Source organism: Hemitrygon akajei, chromosome 1, assembly GCF_048418815.1.
Source record: "Hemitrygon akajei chromosome 1, sHemAka1.3, whole genome shotgun sequence".
NCBI classification, from domain to species: Eukaryota; Metazoa; Chordata; class Chondrichthyes; order Myliobatiformes; family Dasyatidae; genus Hemitrygon; species Hemitrygon akajei.
This window is the reverse complement of record NC_133124.1, coordinates 154,836,452-154,856,341: the sequence shown is the minus strand read 5'-3', so window position 1 is coordinate 154,856,341 and position 19,890 is coordinate 154,836,452. Positions and strand designations below refer to the sequence as shown.

At 46.6% G+C, this 19,890-nt stretch overlaps 1 long non-coding RNA gene across 1 annotated transcript; it reads left to right on the top strand.

Moving 5' to 3' along the window:
* The first annotated feature begins 2,753 nt into the window (after positions 1 to 2,753).
* LOC140733789 (uncharacterized) lies at positions 2,754 to 3,854 on the top strand. Its single transcript, XR_012100391.1, has 3 exons — positions 2,754 to 2,818; positions 2,957 to 3,115; positions 3,277 to 3,854. It is a non-coding gene; the product is annotated as an uncharacterized lncRNA (long non-coding RNA).
* The last annotated feature ends 16,036 nt before the right edge of the window (positions 3,855 to 19,890 follow it).

Below are 19,890 nucleotides of genomic sequence, written 5' to 3'. Positions count from 1 at the left end.
GGGACGTCCATGCTTATTTCAGCAGGACAATACCAGACCACATTCTGCACGGGTTACAACAGCGTGGCTTTGTAGGCACAGAATGTGTGTGCTTGACTGGCCTGCTGCCAGTCCAGATCTATCTCCTATTGAAAATGTATGGCGCATCATGAAGAGAAGAATCAGACAAGAATCAGTCTCCGGACCACGGACTGTTGAGCAGCTGAAGTCTTATATCAAGCAAGAGTGGACAAAATTTCCAATTGCAAATCTACTACAATTAGTATCCTCAGTTCCAAAATGATTAAAAAGTGTTATTAAAAGGAAAGGTGATGTAACACAATGGTAAACATGCCTCTATCACAACTTTTGTTGAGTGTGTTGCAGCCATCAAAATCTAAATTTGTGTATATTTACAAAATACAATTAAGTTGGTCAGTAAAACTATTGAAAATCGTTTCTTTCAACTTTTCAGTTAAATAAAGGTTCACGTGAATTAACATATCACAGATTTTTGTTTTTATTGCATTTTGGAAAATATCCCAACTTTTCTGGAAATGGGGTTTGTAGATTTGCAGGGGAATGGGAACCAGAGTGCCAGAGCAGATAGTGGAGCGGAGGTGAAAATAAGCGATGTTAAAGTTTCATGCAAACTCTCAAATAGACGGGTTGTGTGTGGTGGTAATAATCTTCTGAGGTGTGTCTATTTCAATGCGAGGAGTATTGTGGGGAAGGCTGACGAGCTGAGGGCGTGGATTGACATGTGGAATTATGACATTGTAGCCATTAGTGAAACTTAGCTACAGGAGGGGCAGGACTGGCAGCTCAATGCTCCAGGGTTCCGATGTTTCAGACGTGATAGAGGCAGAGGGATGAAGGGTGGGAGAGGGGGTGGCATTGCTAGTCAGGGAAAATATTACAGCAGTGCTCAGGCAGGACAGATTAGAGGGCCTTCCCAATTCCTGTCCGGGTTCCTGATGGAGATTTTGGAGAGGGGATTCTGCCCGGTGTGTGGTGTACACATTCCCACACCTCACCATCCAACAGTTTGTAGTGGCACTCGCAGGATTCCTGATTTCACATACCAGTGATAAACTGAAATTCCCCACTAAAGCTCGGAACACAACAGATGGGCAATTTGAGGTATATCTCCGTTTTGTTGCTGGTCTCTCCTCCCCAGTGACAGCTCGGGGCCTGAATGAGTTTCTGGGTCCATTTCCTCATCAAACAACCTGCCAGGTGATTGATTGGGTGAAGGAGGAGATTAAACACCAGAGTGGAAACACAGGGAGTGGAAATGATACAAGGAGCCTCCTGAACACATTGCACTACGTGTTTGAGTCTCAGAATCGCGGACTGGCCAAGGCCACACTGGGATCTGTGGAAACACTTTCATTCCGTGGATTGACACTGACCCCGATTGACTGTGCAGTCCTGTCTCATGTCATTGGCCTCTGTGATACAATAAAACAGCTTGACCTGTGGAACTGCCGTATTCAGTATGAAGGAATCCAGCGGTTGGGACCCGGGCTGCACAAGTGCCAGGAGTTGGGGTAACGTGATTTATCTCACAGTCTGAACAGTGAAACTGTTCCATTGTGTTGTTTCAATGTGAAGGGATTTGGGTAAAACTGTAGTAAATCAGATAGTGAAGAATTATGACAAATGACCGGGGTTAGGTCAGTAATTCCCCAGGGATGGAAGGGTTCTCTGTGAAGGGATTTTGGACTCTTCATCAGATCAGTGAACAGCAGCCATTGGTTTAATGGGGGCAAATCAGAGGAGCGGACTTTTCTCACTGCCTGTGACAACAGACTTCTCAATGTTACTGACACCCAGAAGGACACTGACTGCAGCAGATGTGTCAGAGCGTCACAGCCACTTCCCGACCAGGGACAGGAGAGGGTCAGAGGACTGTCTCAGTGAGAGGGAGAGAAATACCTCAGTGAGATTGTCCTCCCCCTGCCTTTCCCGGGTGTGACTATTGCCTGCACTCCACCGAAGTGAGTCTGCTTTCCCAGCCGCCATTTGGGCTTCCCCTTCTCCCATTGTGGGCCTCAGCTCAGGCCAGCTGAGATCAACTTCAGTATTTCCTCCTCTTTTGGGATCTACTGTCTCATTGCTATCCTCCTGTGGGATGTCTTCTTCACATCCCCCTTCCTACTGTTGGATCTCCCTTCTCCATCCCCCTTCCTCCTGTGGGATCTCTTGTTCACAACCCCCTCTGTCCTTTTGGATCTCCCTTTCCATCCCCCTTTCCTCTGGGATCTATTATTTCCATCCCCCTTCCTCCTGCAAGGATCTCTCTTCCCCATTCCCCCTTTCCCCTGTCAGGATCTCTCTTCCCCATTCCCCATTTCCCCCTGTCAGGATCACTCTTCCCCATTCCCCCTTTCTTCCTGAAAGGATCTCGCTTCCCCATTCCCCCTTTCTTCCTGAAAGGATCTCTCTTCCCCAACCTTTCTGCCTGTCGGATCTTTATTGTTCATCACCCTTCCTGCTGTAGGATCTCTCTACCCCATCCCCTTCCTCCTGTCGGATTGATCATCCCATTGATGTTTACAGGGTCACACTGAGAGATTAAATTACTGACATTCCTGAAGATGGGCAGAGAGGGACTTTGACAGTGATGGAAATCCAATTATTTATTTACTGAAGGGTTTAATGTTTCCAAAAATATCTGAGTGAGAGAAACTCGGTCAGACCCACTGTTTGAATCACTTTGTTCATCAGTTTGTCTATTTGTACTTAGACACGGGACGAATAACCTGGGAGATTTAGGTGTGAAACTGGCGTCTGCGGCTCTGAGGAACCCAGAGTGTAAAATACAAACTCTGTGGTAAGTATTATGCTTAGAGTCACTGGGTGTCTGACACTGAACATTTATGTGATCAGTAATTGTGTTACTGATAAACACGGGATTTGCACCATCTCCTGTCTCTCTGTGTCCTTCACCCTCACTCTCTCTCACCTCCAGGCTGAACGATGTCGGTCTCACAGATTCTGGTGTTGAGGATCTTGTCCCCGCTCTCAGTATACTGACGGAGCTAGACGTGACAGTAAACTTGCTCACAAACAGATCTGTCCCCGCTCTCCAGTACCTCATTCTGTTCCTCCCAAGTCTGCAGCGGATCCGGTGAGGGTTTGTGTTGATGTTCAATGTGATAAAATATCAGCGAATCGACGGGTTTTCTGGTGATATTTGTCTGTGAATGTTGAAATGTTAACCCCAGTCCCCTGTTGCTGGCACTGTTGTGTAATCTGCCTCTTCCCTCTTTATTCTTCCATGTGTTTCAGGCTGAGGGACAATGAATTCTTTTGGACCGGTGAGAAGGAACTTAGGTCTCTGCAGGAACCCAGACCCGGACTGACAGTATTCCTGTGAACATCTGAATGTGTGAATATCCCCACTCACAGGATGGGTCGTTTTAACGATTTTCCGCCCTTCCATTCAACGGCCGCGCTCCAGGTTTAATTCTGAACAGTTTTCATGGGACACCGGCTGCAGCTGAGCACCCTCTGACGCCAGTTATGGTTCGGCAGATACGTAATTCCACCACGTAATCACACAGACAGGAAGAGTCCGTGGTCTGGCTCAGTCTGGGACACCGGTGTCCTGAGGCGAGACTATTCCGACAGAGAATCTTCTGGCTCACTTTGCTGAGGACGGTGCGTTCTGCAGTCTGATCGATATAATGGTGTAAAATTGCCAAATTCCTTGGTAGTGACCCTGGATCTGCTGCGATATTGGACACGGCCCTGAAGTGTGATTTTATAATCATTGGTTTCCCTGATGCAGAGTGAAGGTGAGAAACGGGACATTATTCAAACTGTCTCTTGTTGTCAACGGTCAGTTAATTGTGTGTGACTGTGAGTGAATGGGCAGTTACCATTATTTAATTTACAGTTGTCAAGATGAAATAAATAAAACTCTGTGAATTGCTATCTTGGTGTCAGGCATGACTCTTTGAGGGGAAACAGTGACCTGAGGTTACTGCTGTCCCCACCACCCAGTGCACTGTAACATTGACCCAGAGCTCCTCACACGGGCATAACAGCGTCTCACCTCCAGGCTGGGGGAGGTGGGTCTCACAGAACTCTAGTTACATGCATGTCATACCCCACGTCCACGCCCACCCAGTGCACTTCTTGCTCCTCATGTCCCCTTGCACCCTCGCGTGCTCTCCTTGCCCTCACCCTCGCGCGCTCTCCTTGCCCTCACTCTCGCGCACTCTCCTTACCCTCGCGTTCTCCTTGCCCTCGCCCTCGCGCACTCTCTTTACCCTCGCACCCTCGCGCTCTCTTTGCCCTCGCCCTCGCACCCTTGCGCGCTCTCCTTGCCCTCGCCCTCGCACCATTGCGCGCTCTCCTCACCCTCGCAGCCTCGTGCACTCTCCTCGCCCTTGCCCTCGCACGCTCTCCTTACCCTCACCCTCACGCGCTCTGCTCGCCCTCGGACCCTCGCGCGCTCTCTTCGCCCTCGCACCCTCACGCGCTATCCTTGCCCTCCCCAGACAGAATTAAATGTGACAAAAGAGATTAAATGTTCAGATATAACAAGTGATGTGTGTCTGAGTAGAAAAGAGATGGGGAATGGAACACCGGTGTTAAACACAGGGTGAAGTTCCATCTGCACCGTTACATCACATTCGTCTGGAGACACAGATTGGAAGTCTCTCCACATCATTCAATATCAGCCTCCCGAGCCCAGACACAGAGACATGGTCTTGGAGTGAAATATATCAGCTAAGTACTCGAGTTGAAGAAGTTTGCAGAGGAGACTCCATGCAGTCAACTTGGAACTGGAGTCGAAAAAAACAGTCCCTCACTCCCCACACACACACACGAAATGAATCTTTGTAGTGGAGGTTACCAAGACGGAGAGAAGGAGAGGATTGTAGTTGTTGAGCAGACGAGGAGGGGTGTAGAGGAGTAGGAGGATAGCGGCAACAGAGAGCGGCGTAGGAGAGTATGTGGTACGGAGACGGGGAGGAACGCAGGGGTAGGAGTGGACACGGAAATGGGGAGGAAGGGGACTGGCACATCCGCCTCCACAGCCCCTTGGAAACCCTTTAATATCCAGAGTACCAATATTCCCTCTAATATTCCCTGCAATGGTTCGTCTAAACACCCCTGAATCCCCCCCTAAAATCTCCAGCACTGCATTTTCTAAACCGTCTCTCAACCAGTCTGATACACCAAGCCCTTGGTCCTATCAACCGTAAATCATCCCCCCGCTCCACTCACTCCTACTACAAGACCTCGATATTGTGCATCTTCTGCTGGTTGGCTGACATATTGCGCTACCAATTTCCACCTTCCATCCCACCACCCTCTCCCTCTGTCATTCAGTGAGTCACTCCTCTTGCCGTCCTATCAATCCTGACACCCTCCCCTTCCTGTCCACTTGACCTCCCTCCCATCACCCATCTCATTTGGTGATGAATATTCTCCAAAGGGAACTTTCGCTTCCGCACACACCACTTCCCCCTGCCATTGAGTCAGTCACTCCTCTTCCCCTCTGTTGCGACACTTAATTCTGTGTCTGATCAGCCCCGTCCTCTGCCCCTATTCTCCTTGTCCAATACCTACTTAAATTGTAGACGTCCATATTATAATGGCCAGAGGCAAATTTGGGAAAGACCTGTCACATCCAACACTTCCTCCATTGTTCAGTAAATCACTCTCCTAATCTCACCATCTTGTCCCTCCCATCCCTGCCCCATAATCCCGCTTTCCATCCCGTCGCTTCACTCCTTGTCTTATCCATGTCAGGCGCTATTTTATTACAGGAACTCGCAAAACCAATGTCCCCTTTCCTCACTATTAAGTTACTACACCAAGTTCTTCGTCCCACCACTCCTCTCCTTCCCGAAAACCATTATACACACACACACACACACACAAAGTGACTGAAATCTTACTATTGATGCAATTAATACTCAAGTCTATATGAAACACACCTTTTGTAGTTACACATTACAATACTGTTGATATTAAGAAAAATATCTCTAGATTCCCCCGATTATATCGGTGGACATCCCATGTTCCTTCACCAGCCATTTTGTTCATGTCAGTGGCCATTTTAAATGATTCACACAACATGCTGTCGGAACTCGGCTGGCTAGGCAGCATCTATGGAAAAGAGTAAATAGTCGATGATTCGGACCGCGGCCCTCCATCCTGATCAGTATATTTTAGATCGGTATATTACTCGATCCCTGGTGCCCACCTGATCCAAGGACTCATGGAACACAAAGCAGTGGAACACAGCAACAATGTTCTGCCGAACAAGCAAACGGCAAATCAAACACCCCAACACTAATCCCTTCCACCAACACCATGTCCATATCCCACAATATTCCTTACATTCATGTGCCTATCCAAGCGTCTCTTAAAAGCTTTTAATGTATTTTCCTCTACCACCATATGAAGCAGCGTATTCCAGACACCCTCGTCTCTCTGTCTGAAAAACTTTGTCTTCATATTAACCTTGTACCTAACCTTTCTCAGAATAAGTACATGCCCTCTAATATTACCTGATACACTATGTCCACTCTAACTGTGCTTTGTAAATTATCAGATCTCCTCTCAGCCTCCGACGTTCCAGTGTTTATTGAAACTCTCGTGCTAGCGTATTCTTTCTAAACCAAGCAGCATCCAGGTAAACCTCTTCTCTTCCCTCCTCTGAGCCTCAACATATTTGCGACCAGAACTGTACGCAGTACTCCAGATCTGACAGAACCAGAGTTCAAAAGTTGCAATATAGCTTACTGCTTTTTGACCTCAGTGCCTCAACTAATAAAAACAAGCATTTAATGAGATTTGTTTATCCCTTTACTGACCTAATTTCAAGGACTTATGAAGTTGTATCCCAAGATCATTCTGCCCAGTGAAAGTTAAGGATGTAGCGTTTAACAGCCTCCGTGCAGTTGTCATACTGAGGTGCAACACCTTTCATTTATCCAGGTTGAATGCCATTTGACATTTCTCAGCCAACTGCTGCAACTGATCTGTATTGTGCTACATACTTTACCGGTCTTTCCAAACCATCCACAACTCGATCAATCTTACTAACATCCGCATGTTTACTGACCCATCCATCTATATTTTTATTCAGAACACTTATATAGATTACAGACAGCTGAGGACCCAACACAGATCTCTGTGGAACACCTCTATTACAGACCTCCAGTTCGAAAAATACCCTTCAAGTACAACCTTTCATCTTCTATGTGTAAACCTGATCAAAATCCAAACGGCCAATTCGCTATAGACCACATGTGTTCCAATCTTATGAATAACCCTGCCATGAGGGACTTTGTCAAACACCTTCTTAAAATCTACGTAGGGACCGTGCAGTGCCCTACCCTGATCAACCTCTCTCGGCCCTTTGTCTGAAACTCAATCCAGTTGAGACCTGCCATGTACAAATCCATTCTAGCTCTCCCTTGATTGCATGTGTTTCGAAATAGCCATAGATCCTCACCCTAAGAATGTTCTTCAGCAATTTCTCTGCAACCGACATGAAAACCACAGGCATATAGTTTCCAGGACTTTCCTTTCTCCCTGTCTGTAAGATTCAAAATTAAGATGTGCGTTTCTGAAAGAGGTCTGGATTAAAGTCAAAGGACAAATGTGATTTAATTATGTCTGGGTTAAAGTCTGTAAACAAATGTGATTTAATTATGAATGCAGAAGCCCTGACAAGATTAACTGTTTGTGGAATCATTGAAGTCCTGAGATATGGACTATTGTTTTACAGAAATGTGTAAAAAAAACAACTCCAAAAATGGAATGGGAAAACACTGTGTACCTCCCGAGTCAGGGAGGGGAGGGGTAAGGAAGAAGGATAAAACCTGCTGCCCTGTAAGGTTCAGGGTTCCCTTCTCTGAGGGGGCCCAGCTCTGCAGACCTGTTAATAAACTTTGTTTCCTTGAATTTGTCTTGAAGCCATTATTCGGGAGCGTGGCTCGTTTCTGACAACTTGGGGTGCTCGTCCGGGATCCACACTCCAGCCGTGAGGGAGGCAAGGAAGGACATCGGAGAAGGTGCACCCTGCCGAGTTTGGCAGTCCCTGATTCCTTGCTCGTCGCCCCGCGCGGCTTGAGCGAGTGATATCCGGCGGACTCAAGGAAACAAAGAGAGGTTGTCGAGGCAGTTGAGACAGTGAGCGATTGAGTAATTTCTGTGCACAGGACCCAGGTAAGAAATTGAATTCCTGTAGAGATGTAGTACACAAGAATCGTGGAGCTGCGGGGTTCCTGCAGGTGGATCCTCCTGTAGAGACGTAGTACACGAGAATTGTGGAACTGCGGGGTTCCTGCAGGTGATTCCTCCTGTAGAGACGTAGTACACGAGAATTGTGGAACTGCGGGGTTCCTGCAGGTGATTCCTCCTGTAGAGACGTAGTACACGAGAATTGTGGAACTGCGGGGTGCCTGCAGGTGAATTCCTGGGCGATCGCGGGAATACAGGTTCCGGAATTGGACAGGAGTGACCGAGCTAGGTGGGTCACATTCAAATTAAATTCCTGCAGAGACATAGTGCACGAGAATTGTGGAATTACGGGGTGCCTGCGGGTGGATTGGAACCGGGCAAGTCCTCGAGATGGGGAATAAGGGGTCTAAGAGAGAAAAGGGTAAAGGAAATCCAGGCGCCAATGATGAAAAATACCCCGGGGTACCCCCTGATAGTCCGTTGGGACGGATGCTAGAAAATTGGGATTACGGGAGGCGAAAAGGGAAGTCAAAGAAAAAGATGGTACAGTACTGTGAATTCTGGTCCCGCCAGCCGATCCAAGGGTCGGCTGTGTGGTGGCCTAAATTCGGGTCTAGCGAGGATTGGGTACAACAAGCCCTTAATCTGTACGTGAATTCAAAACCTAACGTTAAACCCGAAGAAAGTGATTATGCCCTATGCTGGTTACCAACGACAAATAGTTATAAATTGAAAATGATAAATGAAGGGGGACAGAAAAAGAATACATGGGAGGTGCTCGACCGCCTGCCGCCCCATATGTGCTCCCTACCGCTCCGCAAATCGAAGACCCTGAGACGGAGGTTGGCCAACAGCTGATTCGTGTTGAATTTGTATCGAAAGCATGGCCAGATAAAAAAAAACTGGAAAAAACTAGAAGATTGGAATACTAAACCCTTAAGTGAACTACTTAGGGAGGCACAGAAAGTATTTGTAAGAAGGGATGAAGAGAAGCAGAAGACGGCAAGGATAATGGTCCAGACAGTGCGACAAGTAACCGCAGATAGTAGAGAGAGAGACGGGGACCATGGTTGGATCGAGGTAGTAGCCAGGAGCAAGGAGGAGGGCTAAGGAAGGCTTTAAGATGTTTTCACTGCAACGAAGAAGGACACTTCAGGCGCAAGTGCCCCAGATACCGACGGGAAGTGCGCTCGTACGCTATGATAGAAGATGAAGACTAGGGAGGTCGGGGGTTCCACCCCTTGGGGATGAATTATCGGCAGGAACCCCTGGTAAATTTAAAAGTAGGTCCCCAAGGGTCAGATACAACCTTTATGGTAGATTCAGGTGCCGAAAGATCTAGCGTAATCCAGATACCTCCCGGCGCCCGAACTGGAACAAAGGTAATGGGAGTATCCGGTATTGGAGGCAAAATAATACAAGTACCTGTTATAGAAAACGTGAAAATTGAACATGAGGATAGGGTAACGGGACAGGACCTACTTTTGTTACCCTCTGCGAGATTCAACCTGCTCGGGCGGGATCTGCAAGTCAGGCTAGGCATCGGGACTGTGCCCAAGAACGGGAAGATAATGGTACAGCTGTTTGCCCTCAGGGAAGAAGACGATAGGAAAATAAGCCCGGAGGTATGGTACCAGGAAGGGAACCGGGGGGGTTTGAACGTCCCCCCTTGCAAATCTCACTATTACCTAACAGTTCGCCAGTACGGAGAAAACAGTACCCTATTTCAATGGAAGGAAGAAAAGGGCTGCAGCCGGTGATTGAGGGATTGATACCTGACGGACTACTGGAGGAATGTATGTCACCATATAATACCCCAATACTCCCGGTGCGAAAGCCAGATGGGACTTATCGGATGGTACAAGACCTGCGGGGCCTAAATGCAGTAGTCCAAACCCGATACCCGGTAGTGCCCAACCCTTACACACTGATGAGTAAGATCTCCCCTGACCATGAATGGTTCAGTGTAATGATCTAAAAGATGCCTTCTGGAGTTGCCCGCTAGAAGAGAGCAGTCGTGACATGTTTGCGTTCGAATGGGAAAATCCTACGACGGAGCGGAAAAGACAACTCCGGTGGACGGTCCTGCCACAGGGGTTCACCGAATCACCTAACCTATTTGGGCAGGTCTTGGAGCAAGTACTAGCGGAATTCCAATGTGCTCCAGAGAGCCAACTGCCACAGTATGTGGACGATCTATTACTATCCGGGCCAACACAGGAAGGGGTGCAGGAAGACACCATCAGACTACTGAACTTCCTGGGGAAGCAGGGGCTACGGGTCTCAAAGAAAAAGTTACAATTTGTAGAAAAGGAAGTAAAGTATCTGGGACACCGGGTCAGTAAAGGACAGCGATACATTACCCCAGAAAGGATAGCTGGAATAACGGGAATGTCACTACCATGTACCAAGAAGGAGATACGCACCAGTTAATTTGCGATGCACTTGATATCGAATGGAAGTACCATACCCCATGGCATCCCCAGAGTTCGGGAAGACTAGAACGAATGAACAGCACCCTGAAGGCACAGCTAACCCAGTTGATGTTGGAAACCAAGCTACCATGGACCAAGTGTTTGCCGATCGTTCTCCTGAGAATACGAACTGCACCCCGCAAGGATATAGGAATATCTCCTTGTGAGATGCTCTTTGGACTGCCATATTGGAATAAAATAGAGGGGTATCCCACACTACAGGGGGGTGATTTATTGGTAAAGAACAATTTACTGGCCTTGTCCTGTTCCTTTGCAGAACTGCGGAAAAAGGGTCTCTTGGCCCAGACTCCGCCGCTCAACTTTGCTTTACATCAGATCGTGCCTGGAGATTGGGTTCTGGTAAGGACCTGGAAGCCGGAGAAGTTACAGCCACAGTGGGAAGGCCCTTTCCAGGTCCTGCTAACAACAGAGGCGGCTGTATGGACAAAAGAAAAAGGGTGGACACACGCATCCAGGGTAAAAGGACCGGTGAAGCCCGAAAGCCGCACTGAGTGGACCTGTGTTCCCGGTGAAGAACCGTTGGTGGTGAAGCTAAAAAGGCAGCAAAAATGAACTCTATGTGGACTGTAACATTATTGACTGTAATATATTTGATTCTATATGTCGGGGAAATTGAAGGGAAATGTGACAAGTGCAGAACCGTGGTACGAGTGGGGCAGAGGGTGTTCCCAGGATCATTTGTGTCCCACTCGCATGTAAATGACCGTTGTTATGATAAAAGCAGAAGAGTGTTGGGAAAATGGTAAGCCGTACTATCAGGTCTATAATAAAGGCGGTTGGTGGCGAACAGCTCTCTGGATGGTGGGAGGTGGATTAATGAGTCTGATGCTTTTACCCTGCCTCATTCCCTGTGTACAAGCACTAATAAGACGAAGTGTGTCACAACTTCAGGCAATAGCAATACCTCAGCACGGCACTGGCATTGGAGCTGTTGGCAAAACAGCAGAGTCAGATGCGAACAGCAATATACCAGAACAGGCTGGCTGTGGATTACCTATTGGCCTCTGAAGGCAGGGTATGTGGGAAGTTCAATCTTACAAACTGTTGCCTTAAGATAAACGACAGTGGAAAGGCCGTGTTAAAAATATCCGACAAAATTCGGAAACTGGCCCACGTGCCAGTACAAAACTGGAGATCCCTGGGGAACATGAGTTGGCTAGACGGGCTACTGGGAGGTAGTTGGTGGCGCACCGCTCTCCTAGTAGCAGGCGGGGGTCTAATGATTCTCTTACTTTTGCCGTGTTGGATTCCTTGTATACGAACACTGATCAGGCGCAGTATATTCCAGCTCCAGGCAGTAGCGAAACCCCAACATGGGACAAACGAGCTAAAACTTATGCTATTAAAGAAGAAAGTTGACCCTCCACGGGGGGCGGAGGAAGGATGGTGGGCCCCCTGGGAGTGAGAGAAATGCTAGCTGAAACGCACATCTTAAAAAGAAAAAGGGTGGTATTGTAAGATTCAAAATTAAGATGTGCGTTTCTGAAAGAGGTCTGGATTAAAGTCAAAGGACAAATGTGATTTAATTATGTCTAGGGACAAATGTGATTTAATTATGTCTAGGGACAAATGTGATTTAATTATGTCTGGGTTAAAGTCTGTAAACAAATGTGATTTAATTATGAATGCAGAAGCCCTGACAAGATTAACTGTTTGTGGAATCATTGAAGTCCTGAGATATGGACTATTGTTTTACAGAAATGTGTAAAAAAACAACTCCAAATATGGAATGGGAAAACACTGTGTACCTCCCGAGTCAGGGAGGGGAGGGGTAAGGAAGAAGGATAAAACCTGCTGCCCTGTAAGGTTCAGGGTTCCCTTCTCTGAGGGGGCCCAGCTCTGCAGAACTGTTAATAAACTTTGTTTCCTTGAATTTGTCTTGAAGCCATTATTCGGGAGCGTGGCTCGTTTCTGACACTGTCTTAAATAGAGATACCACGTTAGCCACCCGCCTGTCCTTCAAGACCTCGCCAAGTACTTTTCATGTCCCCTCCTTGCTAGAGAGGAAGTGAAGATTGTGGACAAAGGCACAGCAATCTCGTCTCTTACCTGCTTCGATAAGCTGGGGTCATCCCGTTAGGCCCTGGGAACCCATCACATTAACACTCATTAAGAGGCCCAATATTTCACCTTCATTGATGTGTAAATGCCCAAGAGTGTTTATATGCTCAATGTTGATCTCCTGGTCCTCGATATTCTTTTTGTGGTGAATACTAAAGGAAAATACTGAAAGCTCATTTGGACCTTACTCACATTCCCTGCATCCAAGCAAATAATTTCCCCTCCCCTCACTTTGTCCTTGAGTGGCCTCACGCTCTCCCATGTTATCCTCCAGCACTTGATGCATGTATATCGGGATTAACCATAATCGTACTTGTAAAGGACTTTTCGTGGACCTTCCCGGCATTCCGAATTCCCATCTTCCATTCTTTTCTGAGAGGCCTCGCCAGCACCTTCAACATTACATACTTGCTTTAATATACTAGTCCTCGCAAAATGAATATTAACAATGCATTGGCCTTCCTCACCCACTGGTTCAACCTGCAAGATCATCTCAGGGAATCCTGTAGGAGGACCATGGATTTTTGATTTTTTTTTTCAGATTAGAAAAATAGACTATACTATTATTCCTTCTACTAAAATGCATGATAGTACGGTTTTTGACACTGAATTTCACCTTCCACTGCTTTGTACATACTCCTAATATACCCAATTCCCTCTGCAGAAGTACTGCTTCCTGAACGCTACCTACCCCTCCAGTTACCTTTGTATTGTCTGCAAACCTGGTCATCAAGGCATTAAATCCATCATTCACATAAATTACATAAAGCATGAAAATAAACACTATCAGCACTGAATTATGTAAAACACCACAAGTCGGGAGCAGCCAACTAGGAAGGGCTCCCATTATTCCCACTCTTTGTCTGCTGCCAATCAGCCAACGTTTTACTCATGCTGGTATTGTTCCTGTAATACCCTGCACTCTTATCTTGTTTAGCAGCCTCACCTTGTCAAAGGCCTTCCGATACTACTTTGTCCATCTTGCTTGTAATTTCAACGAATTCCAACAGATTTGTCAGGCAAGGTTTTCCTTTACATTAACTATCCAGACATTGGTCTATTTTCTAATGTGCCTCCAAGTACTATTGGAGTATAAAAGTTGCATTGTTTGCTGTGTAACCAAAACTATGTAGTCTGAGTTTGCTATTTGCTATGCATGTATCCAATTGAATGGAGAAGACAATGGTGTGTTAATGAGAGGTAGCTAAGAGATGTAGATTAGAACATGATTAAGTCAATAGGTAGAAACAATAGTGGCAGATGTACTTGTGATACGCAACTATAGACCGATTGGATATGCTAATGCAACTAAACCAGGAGATTGCTATAAAAAATGCTATGTACAAGGATCGGTGGGCAATCAGCGACTAGCTCACTGACTGTCTCAGCTTTGATTTGCAAATTAAAGTTTAATACTTCTTGAAGAATCTTCTGCGTCTCCTGGTCGTTTGTGGGGCACGACAAAATTGGCGACCGCGGTAGGACCGGAAAGAGACCCGCGGAAAGGAAACGGCAGATTGGGGACGCTTCCCAGTCCTCTAGGGACCCCCACAAGGCTAACAGAATTAAGGGTGCACCCAAACAAAAGGTAAGCGCTTTTTGCGACAATTTGGACTAAGAATTCTGTTGGTTTTGGGGAGGTCTTGGAGTCTCAGAAGTGTGGAACCACTGCCAAAGGGTCTCTCCGGTCCAAAGAATCTGGCAGAATTGGGGGTTAACAGGAGGCTCAGAGGATTGATCAAGAACACTGCAGTGAGGGTAAGTACAAATAAGAAGTTACGTTAAGAAAAATTCCATGTGGTGTTGGTAAATCCCTGTGGATACCGCTTCGTATGAAATGAAGGTCTGAACGGGCAGGGAAAGGGAAAATAGAGAAAATCCCTGTGGACACCACTTCGTATGAAACGAAGGTCTGAACGGGCAGGGAAAGGAAAATAGAGAAAATCCTCGTGGATACCGCCTTAAGGGATAAGGGTCTGAATAGACGAGGTGCAAAGAGCAAGTTTTGTGGATACCGCTCTGAATAGAGGTCTGTACGGGCCGAACAGAATAGGAAACAAGGGAACAGTCCAATATATAGTTTAAAGCGCTGGTAGATAGACGATAGACTAGGCATAGAATTAGAGTAAATAATATTACCCAGTAAACGAACTGTGAATCTCTGAAATACCTTAAAAAGAGAGAATAACATGACAGGTAAAGAAAGGAACGGCAGTAGAGATGCTGAGCAAAAAATTCCCGATAAATAAATATGAGATCACAAAAACTTCAGAAAAATGGGAAAAAAGAACCAAAAACCTGGTCACAAAGTGGCCAAAAGAAGGAACTTTTGATGTAAGCTTGTGCAAAGAAATGGAAGGACTAATTAAAAATTACAAACCAAAGGATAAATCTAAGAAAAGAGGGCAAAAAAGAGAACGAGAAATGGAAGTGCTATAACTCTTCAGAACGGAGGGAGAAAGGCTGAGGAGGACAGGTAGAATATTGATTACAAGCGAGGAAGACACTAAGGTGCTGGAGAAACAGCCTGTTAGAGAGAGAGGAAGGTACAGTGAGAAGCTGGCTTCAGCTCCGTACCCAGATGCAAAACAAACAGAAAAGCCCCCTCCCTATAATGAGGAAGGAACCCCTAAGCAGTGCCCCTTGCTGACGGGAACAGTAAACATGCAGGGAGAAGTACAAGTTTGGGATAATGAGGAGGAAAAAAGACAATACGAGAAGGAAAAAGCGGCGATATGGAAGGAGATACAGGCAGAAAGGATAAAGGTGGAACAGGCAAAGAGAGAAATGGAAGAAGAGATTGAACGGATGAAATACTTGAGAGAGGAAAAGGAGTATGAGGAGTATCGGTTATACTATAGAAATAAACAGACTAGAAAAGAAAGTGGCTCATCAGGGCAGGAAGAGATGAGGCATTCAAGAAGACGTGGAAAAAAGATAGGAAATGAGAGTCTTGGAGAAACACAAGAGAGAAGGGAATCAAGCCCGAGTAAGGACCATGAGGAGTCCCTGCCACAGGTGTACAGACACGGACAGGAAGAAAGAGAAGGTGACTCATTGGAGGAGCAAGAGTTAAGTGGAGAGAGAGAGGGTGCGAGAATTTGTGGGGAAGAGGTAGGAGGCAGAAGCCAAGAAGAGCAGAAGGAGGTGGTAGGGAAGCGACTTGCGGAAGTAGAGAGAGAGCTAGATAAGTTACTGAGAGGGGATTGCCAGAGGCCAAAAAACACACCAGGGGCCAACCGAGTATTGAATCAGGACAGAAAGGAAGGACTCCACAGGGAGACCGAGGGAAGAAGAGGACCCCGGAGAAATTTATGTGGGAGGCAGTAAAGACATACCCTGAGACAGATGGGGAGTCAGGCGAGGAGGAGAGCCAGGGCAGGTGGGAAGAAGGAGGAAGAATGATGCCGTTGTTAGTTAATGGATCAGGACAAGTGCAGTATATCCCTTGGGGATCCCAGGACCTAGAAGGGCTGAAAAACACTCTGCCCAATCTACATGAAGGAGCAGGGAAATGGGTTAGAGCCTTTAAAGAAGAAACGGTGGGACGATTATTGGCTATGGGAGATTTGAAGGCACTATTGATACAGTTGATGGGTACCTCCAAATTTAACGAACTAATGGAAATGGCTGGCATAGTAAACTCGAACGACCCGAGAACTGATGGAGACGGGTTTGACAGAGTGAGGCAGAGGGTATGGCAGGCCCTCAGGAAGCTTTATCCACCCAAAGTGGACCCCAAAGCCTTAAAGGGGGATCCACTGGAAGACACTGAAAACCCAGCAGCTCGTAGAAAACCAGTTGAAAAGGTGGAGACTGAGCAAGAGGTGGAAAATAGATTATTTATCACCACACTGTTCCGACATAGCATTTTGGATGCAATGCCTCCGCAAGTAAAATCCAAACTGGAGGAAGTGGTTGGGCTGACGTCAATGACCCCACAAAAATTTAGAGACCACGTAGTCCATGCGGTTGAGAAATACCGGAAAGACAAACGAAGGTTGGCTGAGCAGCAGGAAGAGGTGCAAAGAAAGTTAATACAAATGCAGCTCGAAGAACTCAAAAAGGAAAAAGAGAAAAGCAAAAAGATGCTGCCAGCAACCACCAGTCCGAGTACAGCCATCGAACTGGATGAAGCACCGCTATATGGAGGAACCGATCATACTGTAAGACAAGGGCCGGAAAACCCCATACCAATAATCAACGTCTTTGGAGGAGCATTCCCACAAATGCCCTATCAGGAACAGACTAAATTCAAACAGCCCAGACAGGACTGGAAGTCCCAAGGAGGGGGACAGAGGAGTTATGGGCAGAGGGGACCAGTGAGGAAACAGGGGGAAAGAGAGGTAGAGAGATTGTGCTGGGGATGTAATCAGCCAGGTCACATGAGAAGAGATTGTCTGTTTACACCATGGCCTGTCACACACCAGCAGGAACCGATAAGAAGGGAACTAAAGTTTAGCCAAGGTCCAGCCCCCACAGGCCCAAGCGGACCTGTGAACCCCTATGTGAGGTATTAGGGGTGCCCCGAGAAAGCGAGTGGGAAGGGACATTACCCAATGATAACAAGGGAGGCAGACGAGGAACCCATTGTTCAGGTTATGTTAGAAGGGCAACTGACACCAATGATGATAGATACTGGAGCCACGTACACTTGTGTACAGCCACAGTATGCCCTTCACCTTCCCATGTCAGGAAAGTTTATTAAGACGGTAGGGTTCTCCGGGAAAACACAGTTGACACAGTGCACCGCTCCAGTGCGGTTGAGAATGGGAAATAAAGGAATTGTTTTGCCGGTGCTAGTATTTAAAGGAACTCCGATTAATTTGTTAGGCAGAGATGCCTTATTGAAACTGGAATTAAAATTAGAATGCACCAGACATGGGCTGAGTGTGGAAAGAGCAGGGGCTCAATTGATAGTGTAAGAAGACAAGAAGGCTAATGTCTTTTGGATAGGAGACATCGCAGATCAGATTCAGGGAATCTGAAAAGAAACCTGGGAAAAATGTAGAAAGGGCGTGCAGGCTATATTACCCAGGGCTGTAATGCCCAAATCTGAGCTACATTGTACAGTGATTTTTGACGAGACTCAGAACAGGGAGTTAGAGGAGAGATGGCACCTGGAGGCATGTACCCAACAGCACCTGGAAGGGGAGGCTGTGATAATTGGAAAGCAAGGGGCAGCTTTACAAGTTAAGTGGAACACCTTTTTAGAAAAATGGTACAGGATACCGGAGGCTGCGCCCCACGTAACGTTGTTGGTAAACAAGGGATATCAGTCTAAAGACTTAGGACCCTTAGTTAAGAGTGCTGAAACAGTAACAGTGTGGAGGAAAATCACGCCAGAGGTGTGGATATCAAAAGACAACAATTGCATTAAAATAATGGTAAGTGTAGATATGGTAGGGGCAGTGAGAGAGGTCGAAATAACTCCCCAGCCACACCTGCCCTTGCTGGGAAAGGAAAGAGGCCAGCAGAAAGATAGAAGGTTAGATGAGTTGCCGTCTATTCTGTGGTCACAGCATGACACGGACGTAGGGAAAATAAAAACAGCTAGTCCGATGGAAATAAGGCTGAAAAAGGGAGCAATTCCACCCAGGAGACCACAATACCCTCTAAGACCAGAAGCAGAAGAGGGAATAGCATCGACAGTGCAGGGGTTGCTTGAAATAGGAGTGCTTAAAAGAACAAACAGTCCATGCAATACCCCGTTGCTGCCGGTCTTAAAATCAGATAAATCTAAGTGGAGATTGGTGCATGATTTGCGAGCAGTAAATGACGTGGTGGAGGACTGGCCAGCGCTAGTCCCCAACCCACACACGTTTTTGACTAATGTTGCACCAGAAGCAAGTTACTTTTCAGTGATTGATTTGTGTTCGGCTTTCTTCAGCATTCCTCTGGCCGACCAGTGTCAGCATCTGTTTGCATTTACTTACAGAGGGGCTCAGTATACCTATACCAGAATGCCGCAAGGGTTTAAACATTCACCACATGTTTTTAATCAGGTGTTGAAGGCAGACCTAGAGGGCATACCATTGGAAAGTACATTGTTACAGTATGTGGATGACCTGTTGATTTGCTCCCACAGCGAGGAACAGTGTGAGCAGGACACTATAACTCTGTTAGAGAAGCTGGCGCACGGAGGACATAAAGTATCCAAAAAGAAACTGCAATTTTGCACACAGCAAGTGGAATACTTAGGCAGGGTAATATCCAAGGGAGTGAAGGCGATAGCACCAGATCAGATTGAGGCAATAACTAAGGCCCCAAAACCCCAGACTGTAGGGCAGATGATGACGTTTTTGGGAATGGCAGGGTACAGCCCAGAATGGATAGGAGAATATGCTGAGATTGTGGCACCTTTGAGAAAGATAATGAAAGAAGCAGGACATACAAATTTGAAGAACGGCTTACAGTGGAATGGAGAGGTGGAGATAGCTTTCAATACTATTAAGCAGGAATTGCGGTCAGCACCAGCATTAGCTTTGCCTGACTACGAGAAGGTTTTTCATTTGTATGTATCCAACCGACAGGAGGGTTATGTCACAGCAGTTCTAGCACAAGAGACAGGCACAGGAAAAGCAAAGCAGCTGATAGCATTCTGCAGTACGAGACTAGATGAGGTGGCTCAGGGGTATCCACCCTGTTATCAGGGATTGGCGGCGCTGTACTATGCATATGAAAAGGCATCATCTGTAACCCTGGGCTATCCTGTGACTCTGCCCACACACCACAAAGTAGCAGAATTGCTGGAAAGAGGGAAATTTGTGCTGACGCCAGCCAGGATAGCAGCGCATCAGATGCTATTGACATTTCCAGATATAACTATACAGAGATGCACTACCAGTAGTATAGCCGATTTTGTCCCTTTGGGCTATGAAGGAGAACCCCATGATTGTGTAGGGAAGATAATGGCATTTGCCAAATTGAGAGCAGATTTACTGTCAGAACCATTGGAGGATGCAGATAAAAAGGTTCTGTTCGTAGATGGCTCTTGTTATATGGATTATGATGAAAATCATGCAGGGTTCTCATAGTGCAGCAGGATCAGTCGAGCTATAAGATTATTAGGATGGAGCTCTGTCCCCAACCGTGTTCTGCTCAACTAGCGGAAATCAAAGCCCTGACAGCTGCG